The 9,515-nt window shown below is 43.7% G+C and overlaps 1 long non-coding RNA gene across 1 annotated transcript; it reads left to right on the top strand.

Annotated features, from left to right (window-relative positions):
• The first annotated feature begins 8,273 nt into the window (after nt 1–8,273).
• On the top strand, nt 8,274–9,228 carry LOC150014411 (uncharacterized). Its single transcript, XR_016509928.1, has 2 exons — nt 8,274–8,607; nt 9,043–9,228. It is a non-coding gene; the product is annotated as an uncharacterized LOC150014411 (long non-coding RNA).
• Nucleotides 9,229–9,515: the final 287 nt, after the last annotated feature.

Raw genomic sequence — 9,515 nt, 5'->3', positions numbered from 1 at the left:
AGAATTAGAAAGTAATGGAATGTCAGCTTTGGAAAGAGGCCTTTGGGACTGTCTTAGCCAGAGATGGAAGAAAACTGGTGGCCTGAGGCAGAGGTGAATCAGGTAAGGGTGGTGACATATCCTCCGTGTGCAAGAAATAAGGCATGCATTGTCTGTAGAGAACTTAAAAACATTAGTGAAACTGGGCGGGTCTGTTTTTTATTATCACCATGCCCTGGCAATTCTAAACAATGTGGGTGATAAAATCCTCCTAGAGAGATCTTTCTTTTGGTCTAAGTTCTAAATAATTGCTGAGATTATTGTGAATTTTAAGAATATAATATATATGTAAGCTTCAAATGAGAACATTTTTATCACCTAACTTTTAAGAAATCATATACTCTAAAGGAAGCTAATTTTGAGAACTCTCAGTTACACAATTGGCCCCCACATTCAGCTGGAGAGTTCACAGCAGGTCAGAATCATTGGGGCTCATTTAAGAAGTGTTCCTGTCCCCATACCCCTGCATTTACATAGCAGATTTGAAATCAACAATGATAGATTGTGAAAACGAAGGAACAAAACTGGAGTTACTACAATTCTCTTGTTCTCTGTGCAAATCATTCTCTGGACCCGGTCATATTGCTTCTTTTGGAGATTTTTCTCTGTGTGTGTGTGTGTTCTTTCTTGTAAAAAAAAAATTAAAAATAATAAAAACTATTAGTCCATTACTTTTTCCCCTTTGTACTGTAATTTTTACTTTACTTAAAAAATTATATTGATCTAAGTGTACATGGGAAGGGTATATATAAAGGAATATATATATGACATTCAATAAAAGAAAATTTTAATGTGTTTCTTCTCTGACCATTATTTTTATTTTGTTTCATTTCATGATTATTATTGAAGATAATTCTGTTATGTTGGAGTTAGGAAATGATCTGTTCTGTGTGTCACAGAAGAACCCATGGACATGACATCATCTTCTCAAGTATAATCATTGTTATTTTATTGAGCACCTACTTGGGTCAGGCACTGTTCTAAGGTTCGACATGTATCATCTTTCTCTCTCCTTTTATTTCATTCAACATATACTTATTAAGATCCCACCATGTGTGTGGCATCATTGTAGGTGCTGGGGATATGGCAGTGAACACAGTCAAATACTTTCTCTCTTACCCTTTAACCACTAGGCCAGCAGGTGGGATGGGGTTCTCCTTATGTATCATCTCATTTTAAAATTTAGACAGAATTCCACAGGGCCAGCATTAGGGTGAAGTTGTAAGGCCATTTCAGTGTAAGGTCAGATACTGTCTTTATTTAAAATGTTGATATTTTCTTCATCATGGATTTTTTTTTTTTTTTTGGCACTACTTTTGACTTTGTTTTTAAAGATTTTATTTTTACTCCTGGCTTGTGTGGCTCAGTGGATTGAGCACTGGCCTGCAAATTGAAAGGTTGCCTGTTCAATTCTTGGTCAGGGCACATGCCTGGGTTGGGGGAGAGGTCCCCTGTTGGGGGCATGTAAGAGGGGCAACCAATCCAGTGTATCTCTTGCACATTGCTGATTCTCTCCTTCTCTTTGTCCCTCCCTTACCCTCTCTATAAAAGTAAATAAATAAAATCTTTAGAAAAAAAAAAGATTTTACTTTTGTTTTTTAGAGAGAGTGGAAGAAAGGGAGAAAGAAAGGGAAAGAAATAATGATGGGCGGGAGAAACATTGATTGATAGGTTGCCTCTCACATGCCCCCAGCTTGGAACCTTGCCTGTGACCCAGGTATGTGCCCTGACTGGGAATGGATCAGGTGACCTTTCGGTTTGCAGGCTGGCACTCAACCCACTGAGGCACACCAGCCAGGGCACTTTAGACTTTTTAAAATATATATTACATTAAAATGTTAATTATCTTGATTGTTGTGATTTTTTGGTGCCCTCTAAGTTTTGCACCCAAGATGCACTCTCATTAACCTCACTCTATTAACCTCACCCTAGTCCCATCCTTGCTCATTGAATCCTCACAACAATCCTGTTAAGTAGGTAATAATTACCCCCATTTTACAGATAAGAAAAGTGAGGCACAGAGAAGCTAAATGGTTTGTGCAAGGACACATAGTTATTAAGTGGGAAAGCTGGCACATAAACTCTTACATTAGAGCCCATACTCTTAACTTGCTTTACATTTATTTTGTTTAGTCCTTAACGGGTGCCTAAACATCTCACATAACTTGCCATTACTGTAATTTAAAATGAGAAATACAGCTTTCTGCCCAGACTGGTGTGGCTCAGCGGATTGAACGTCATCCTGTAAACTGAAAGGTTGCTGGTTCAATTCCTGGTCAGGGCACATGCCTGGGTTGTGGGCCAGGTCTCCGGTTGGGGGGCGTGACATGTTTCTCTCCTATTTCTCCCTCCCTTCCCCCCTCTCTAAAAACAACTAAATAAAATTTTTAAAAAGGGAAAATACAGTTTTCCAGCTTCTTTAAAGTCTGGCCACCTGGGCTCCCATCCCTGTTTTGCAGCCACCAGCAGGATGGAGTAGCAGCCTCTCTTAGATAAGGCGTGCTCATCAGATCACGGCCCGCCTCCCCACTACAGCTCCTCACCCATTCACTCATTTGTTAACTTGCCTGCTCCTGAGGTCGTTTGGATTCAGACCCTTAATCTGACCATTTCACAAATGGAGGAATCCAAGCCTCAGAGAAGAAGAGGCTAACCCAACTCAAGTAGCACTTTCATGACAAAGCTGGGCTCCACGCCAGGCCTCACACAACCCCTCCTTGACAGGAGACAACTGTGAGTGACTTAACATGTGATGGGAACTCAGAAAGCAAGTTCCCTCAGATCGAGCTAACTCCCATTTCCAGGGCACCTTCCATTGGATGCCACTGTGGCTGGCATTTCTATGTCTACATCTCATGTGATCCTCCCAACAACTCTGGCAAGGTTAGTCTTGACATCCTGTCTTGCAGGTGACAAACTGTGGCTTCGGAGGTTAAGTGATTTTCCCAAGACCTCACTGCAAGTTTGTGGCAGGTTGGTCTAACTTCAGTTCACAAACTCTTGACGTAAGATCAAAGGAATCTGCATCCTCCCTTCAACTCCCTTTCATTCTTACTAGGATTTTCTTGGACTGAGGCTGGAGTCAGCCTTGGCTAAATTTGCTCTCCTCCAGGAGGACGCTGACATAGGCAGTCTGAGAGCCAAACTGGAGTTGTCAAAAACACCTACTATATGCCAGGCATGTGCCAAATACTTTTCACAAGGCTTATAGTCCCTTTTTCGTTTTTATTTGCATCCTCTAAATTTCCCACAATGAATATATTTTACTTCCTGTTTAAGAAATTGCTTGATCCTGGGCTGGAAATGATTCTACTCAATGTTTGGGAAAGTTGGGAATCAGTTTCCCCAATTGGCAGTTAAGGAAACTGACACTCAGAGCGATTGCCCAAGGTCACACAGGTAACAAGTGACAGAGTCAGGATTCTGAGTCTAAGAGCTGTGCTCTTTCTATTCTACTGCTCTGCCTGCCTTTTTTTTCTTTTCACCTTGTTCCACAAAGGAGTTCAGACAAATTATTAAAAACTGTAAAAGGGCCCTGGCCGGCATGGCTCAGTTGGTTGCAGCATCATTCTATACACCAAAAAGTTAGGAGTTCAATTCCTGGTCAGAGCACATACCTAGGTTGCAGGTTCAATCTCCAGTCTGGGCACATATAGGAGGCAACCAGCCAATGTTTCCCTTTCACATCGATGTTTCTCTTTCACATCGATGTTTCTCTCTCTCTTTTCCTCTTCCTTTCTCTCTAAAATCAATAAACATATTTCTAAGTAAAAAGAAAAAAAAAAAGGAATTAAGTATTTAATCTCATGTATAAACTGTATTTCAGAAAAGTCAAATAATAAAGAAAAGTTTCTCATAGAAGAATCACAACTAATGAATGCAAAAGAATGCTAGAATTGAATTAGCGAATTACCATTTTATAACACCTAATGAAATAATGGATCATTAGTGGGTGCCAAAAACCAATACATAAAAAGCTGATGGGGAATTTTATAATGAAGAGAGCAGCCAAGAGTCCTGAACCCATGGCTCAATGAGTAAGAACATTTAAACATTACATGCCTCCAGATATAACATAATACACGGCACCATCTCCAGTAAGGTATTCTTGCCAACAATATTAAACCTGAGTCTAATCAAGCCACCAGATCCAACTTTCAGTTTACTGGAAATACAAGGGATAGAAAAACAAGTTAAACACCATCAGGAACAATCAGCCAAATCTTCTGGTATCTGGGAAGCTTTTCAGGACAAATGCTTTGATATCTTTTACAAATAGCTAGCCTGAAAAAGAATGAAACTGTTACAGATTAAAAGTTTCTTGAGATATATCAACTGAATGAAATGTGTGAACCTTATCTGAATCCTGATTTGGGACAAAAAAATTATTAAAGAAATTTGAACATGAACTAGGTGTTAAATGATTTTAGGGGATTTGTATTAATTTTGTTGAATATGGTAATTATGTTTTAAAAAGCCTTGTTAAAGATATATGGTGAATCCTGGCTGGTGTGGCTCAGTGGATTGAGCACTGGCCTGCGAACCAAAGGGTTGCTGGTTCAATTCCCAGTCAGGGCACATGCCTGGGTTACAGGCCAGGTCCTTAGTTGGGGGCACGCAAGAGGCAATCACACATTGATGTTTCTCTCCCTCTCTCCCTCCCTTCCCCTCTCAAAAAATAAAAATAAAATCTTTTTAAAAAAAGATATATAATGAAATATTTGGGTGAAATGATATCATGCCTGGGATTAGCATTATGATATTTCAGACAAAGGGAATAATGGGAAGGTAGGTGAAACAAAATTGGCAAATGTTGATAATTATTGAAGATGGGTGACAGGTACAGGACAACATATTACATTCACTCTACTTTTATGCATGTTTGAAATTTTACTTAATAAACTTTTTTTTTTTTAAGGCTAAAATTAACTAAGAAAACTGGGACAAAGAGAAAATACAAATCAGGAAATAGAAAAGTTCCAATGTTTTTAGCAGTCCAAGCAAAGAGGGAAACAAGAATCATGCTAGCCTAGTGTTAAGAACAGCAGTCTCCTGTCTGCAGTGTTTTGACACACACACCCCCGACTCCCACCTCCGGCTGCATAGAAATGAGTCCTGGGCCTGTAACACTTCCTAACCAAGAGACAAAGAGCCCACACAGCCTGTGCTCAGTTTATCACTTTGTGTGGGAATATCTTTCCTTGTTTTTTTTAGGTGCAATGGGTTTTCTTTTGTCTCTGCTTTAAGCATGTGAGTCAGTCGTTGGGTATCTGGCCAACCCCATTGCTGGGTTTCTTCTCTAGGAGATGACAAGGTTGGTGCTTCCACTGTAGCAGGAGAAAGGTGAGCACAGGGGACTTGCCCTATGTTGGCCTCTGGGAGAGATTTGCTGGCCATGAGGGACCGATGCTCAAGACTGAAGTGCATCTTGCTCTGTCTCTTCTCTATGTGTGTAAAGCAGTGATTTTCAACAGGTGTGCCACAAGAAATTTTAAAATATGCAATACCTGACTGTTTAGTCAGGGTCACTCTTTTCCCTTAGATTGTCAAATAACAAAAATGACAACAACCAACACAATAGCCATCTGGTGTGAATGAATCAAAATTATACCTATTTTCTTGTTGTCAGATTGGTAAAAAAAAATCTTTGATGTGCCACAGAATTTTACTAATTTATGTGTGCCCTGAGATGAAAAAGGTTGAAAATCACTGGAGTAAAACATTGTTCCATCCAGTGCTTGACTACCTGTGTTGTCCTTGGTGACTCAGACACCAAGATGCAATGGGTTAGAAGGTTTTAGAGACCTCCCCTGGGATTGGTAACCAGTGCACACTACTCTCTTCTCTTGGGATTGATATCTGGTGCACGCTCCTCAGCTTGACACTAAGAGATTTAGAAAACCAACAAACCAGCATAGTTTCTTGTAATCAAAGAGATTCTGGTGATAAAATTCCCTCTTAATATGGCCTACCAGGTCCCCAGTAGGTAGGCTAGTCACAGGTATAGGGTCAAAGTAAACAAGGACAGGCTAGCTATATCATTTTTATAAAAGTAAAAATATTATACAAAATGTATGTGAACCCAAATAAAGTTGATCTTTTTTCGCTCCCTCTTCTCTCAAAAGAAATCTATCTACATAACTCCAAAAAGCACTGACAAGAAACAAGTCTATCAAAGGTCTCTGGAGGACAGTACAAAGGGATTACATAGCATACCTCACAGCAAGACATCCTTTCAAAATCCTCCTAAATCTTCTCTTCCTCGGAGCTCCAAGCTATCAGAATAACTCCCAAAACCTCCTTTCTTTTTCTTTTTTTCCAAATTCCTGACCACCCAGACTCTGCCAGCTCACTCCCCTGCCCTCTCTCAGTAGCAGCTTTTCCTGAGTGGGACTGGGAGGAAATTCCTCCAGGTCACCCCACTCTTCTGCTTAGATCTAGTCCTTTCCCTCTGCCCTCCTTACAAAGACGCCTTAGAACTAAGTCTGGGAAGCAGGAAAAGTCATGAATATTTACATGCGAGTATTTTTGTCCTGTTGCATTAATAAGAAAAAGATTGGAAGGAAATACACCCCAACATTAACGGCAAGCAGCCAGACCTTTGAATCAGATAAAGTTGGGCCCAGGTCCTGGCTCTGCCACTTTCTATTTGTGTGACCTTGGACAAGCCTGGTTGGAGATATTTCTTCAAACCTCTCATCGCTGTTCTGTGAATTACTTAGCATGGTATTTGGCATATACTAAGCATTATACAAAGTGTAGCTTAAAAAAATAAAGGAGTTATCTCTAGCTGATAGGAATACGGTGAATTTTATTTTGTCTTCAATATTTTTGCCTTTATCTAGATTTTACTAATAAATGTTTACAATATGCATATATATGTAATTTAAAACACCATAAAAATTGTTATACATGCATAAACTAAATGTTTATCGGTAGAAGACTACCTGAATTATGGGGTACTTACATTCTGGATTATAAACTTACTAAAAATAGGGTATTTCTATAAATAATGACATAAGAACATGTCCACAGTAGAACAGGTTGCAAAATGAAATGTGCAGTGTGACCCCTTTATATGTATATGTGTGTGTGTGTGTGTGTGTGTGTGTGTGTATATATATATATATATATATTCCGGTCCCACCGCCTAGGACCGGAAGCCTCCCTTTATATATATTTGAACGTTAAGTATATAAATAAAGAGAACAAGTGCTGGAAGGATACTCAACACCGTGGCTATCTCAGCAGTGAAGATGATGGTTTTTCATTTTTTAAACTATTTTTGTAAGGCTTAATTTTTTCAATAAGACGCAGGAACTACTTTTACATAAAAGGAGAACGTTTTAAGTGCGGGGAGGGGAAGGTAGTGAGGGTTTTCCAGTCCCCGCCAGCAGTACAAGCATGGCAGAAAGCAGACTCCAAGACTCTCAGCAAATCAGTCTTATCTCTGCGCAGTTTGAGCTCCAGCCAGCTACTGGGTTGGGGGGTGGGGGGTTTAGCCGCACCCGTCTTCAACCTTCCAGGTCAGTCCCTTTGTCCTTTCTTGCAAAGACTGCCACATTAAAGGAGCCAGTTGAGGTGGTCTGCTGGAGCCACGAAGAGGGCAGGGGTTAGAGAAGGCCATGCAACCTGGAGATTTTTCTAGATGTGGCTTGTGGCCTCGGAAACTCCCGCCACCCCAAAGGTGTTGAAACTTAAGGAGGGCTTTGGAGGGACAGCGGTGCCTTGTGGGGTTCTCATGATGGGACCCGTCCTACAGCATGTGGAGGGGGCCGCTGAGTCCTCAAACACTTGGGAGACAAGCCTGAACAGCTCCTGGAATGTGGGGAAAATGAGCTTGATGACACACTGGGGGCCCCTATCAGCCGTCTATATGAAAACCATGGCCTCCAGATCTAGCCCCCAGATTAAGTCCCAGGATTTCCTGACTGGTTCCAGGAACCCTGCCCGGAAAGTGGGCGGGGTTCCTGCTTCCTCCTCCCCTCCAGCTCCGGCCCTTCTTGTATCTTGGCCCTAAATTCTTGTCTAACTCCATTTACCTCTCAGGTCTAGTTGGCCTCTGTCTTCCAAAGATCCTCCCCGGTGCCCGCCCTGCCTCGCCCCGCCTCACCCCGCCTCGCCTCCACGGACCTCGGTCCTGCGCCCCGGGCTGGCACCTCCCCCAGCCCAATTTCCGCACAGTCCCCGCTCCCGACAACCCGCGCGCGCTTACCATACCTCCTTGGCCCGCGGTAACCCTAGCCCGCCGCCGCTGCGCCCCAAGGCCCCACCCCTCCTAGGCCCTGCCCCCGCACGTGCTCGCGCGTGCCCCGTCAGCCTCTCGGGGCCTGCAAGGCCACCCCGTTGCAATCCAAGGCCCTGATCAGACCCCGTGACCCGCATTCGAAAGGCTTGGGGGACGGGTCGCTGTGTTCGGTAAAGCCAGAAGGCCAAACGGAGGATGCAGAGCCCACGCCCACCTCCTTTCTTCCGGGCTGGCGCATTTGGGAGCGGGGTGAGACTGTCGGTCCTGGCCGGTAGGGCTCGGAGCCCGAGTCTGAGCCGGGCAGGTCTAGTACCCACCAGGTGCGCTGCTGACAGCTGGGCGGGGCGGCCCCAGGAGTGGTTGTAGAACGGGTAGAGGCCGTCCCGTGAGCCGGGAACGTCCGACATAGAATAGGGAATCCAGGGCCCAACTGAGGTGAGCTCAGGCCCAGCAATTTTCTTGGACTGGATGCAGGTGACCTGTCTTGGCAGGGGTGGGGACCAGGGCCCCGGAACCGATGGGGCGCTGCCTCCCCAGAGCCTCCCAGGTGGGTCTCGGCGCTCGGCTCTACGCCGCCACCGTGTGGCCGGAAGGAGCAGCGCCTGCATGGCACCCGTAGCTCGTCAGGGCCTAGGGGAACTGGGGGTGAGGGGCGGAAATTCGCTTTCCTGACTGGGTCGCTCTCTAACCCGGTTCAGGGTCTAGGGTTGTTGTTGCCTTGGCGACAACGGAGCGGTCCCACCGCTTTCTTCCAGAGGCCGTGCATCCTGCTGAGGACCGCGTGGGACTCCCAGCATCCGCCCCCATCCTGCTCACCAAGTAACGTGGTGTGGGTGATCATGATGCCTCCCAAAGGCAGCAAGGCCTCCAACAACCAAAAAGCTTTACTATGTGAAAGCCATACAAAAGTGAATAATTAAAATAAGGACAGGCCTCTCATATTCTTGGCTCCCCATTCTCTATAAAATAACAGGTAAAAAGTGGGGGGGACTTTCTCTACACTAGGCGTTGACTGAATACTTTTATATGCACGATGACATTAAATTCTAACCACAATGTTCTAATAGATGAGGACATTGAGGTTCAGAGAGGTTAAGTAACTTGTCCAAAGTCACACAGCTAGCTAATGATTGAATTCGTAAGCCTCGGCTCTTTGTTTTTTAATAAATTGAGCAGAAGGTGCAGAGAGTTTCCATATACCCCCTGGCACCATACACTCAGAGCCTGC

The sequence above is a fragment of the Furipterus horrens genome, unplaced genomic scaffold (assembly GCF_987537825.1).
Source record: "Furipterus horrens unplaced genomic scaffold, mFurHor1.1.pri manual_scaffold_3, whole genome shotgun sequence".
NCBI classification, from domain to species: Eukaryota; Metazoa; Chordata; class Mammalia; order Chiroptera; family Furipteridae; genus Furipterus; species Furipterus horrens.
The sequence above is the reverse complement of the archived record's forward strand: the minus strand, read 5'-3'. Positions and strand labels throughout refer to the sequence as shown.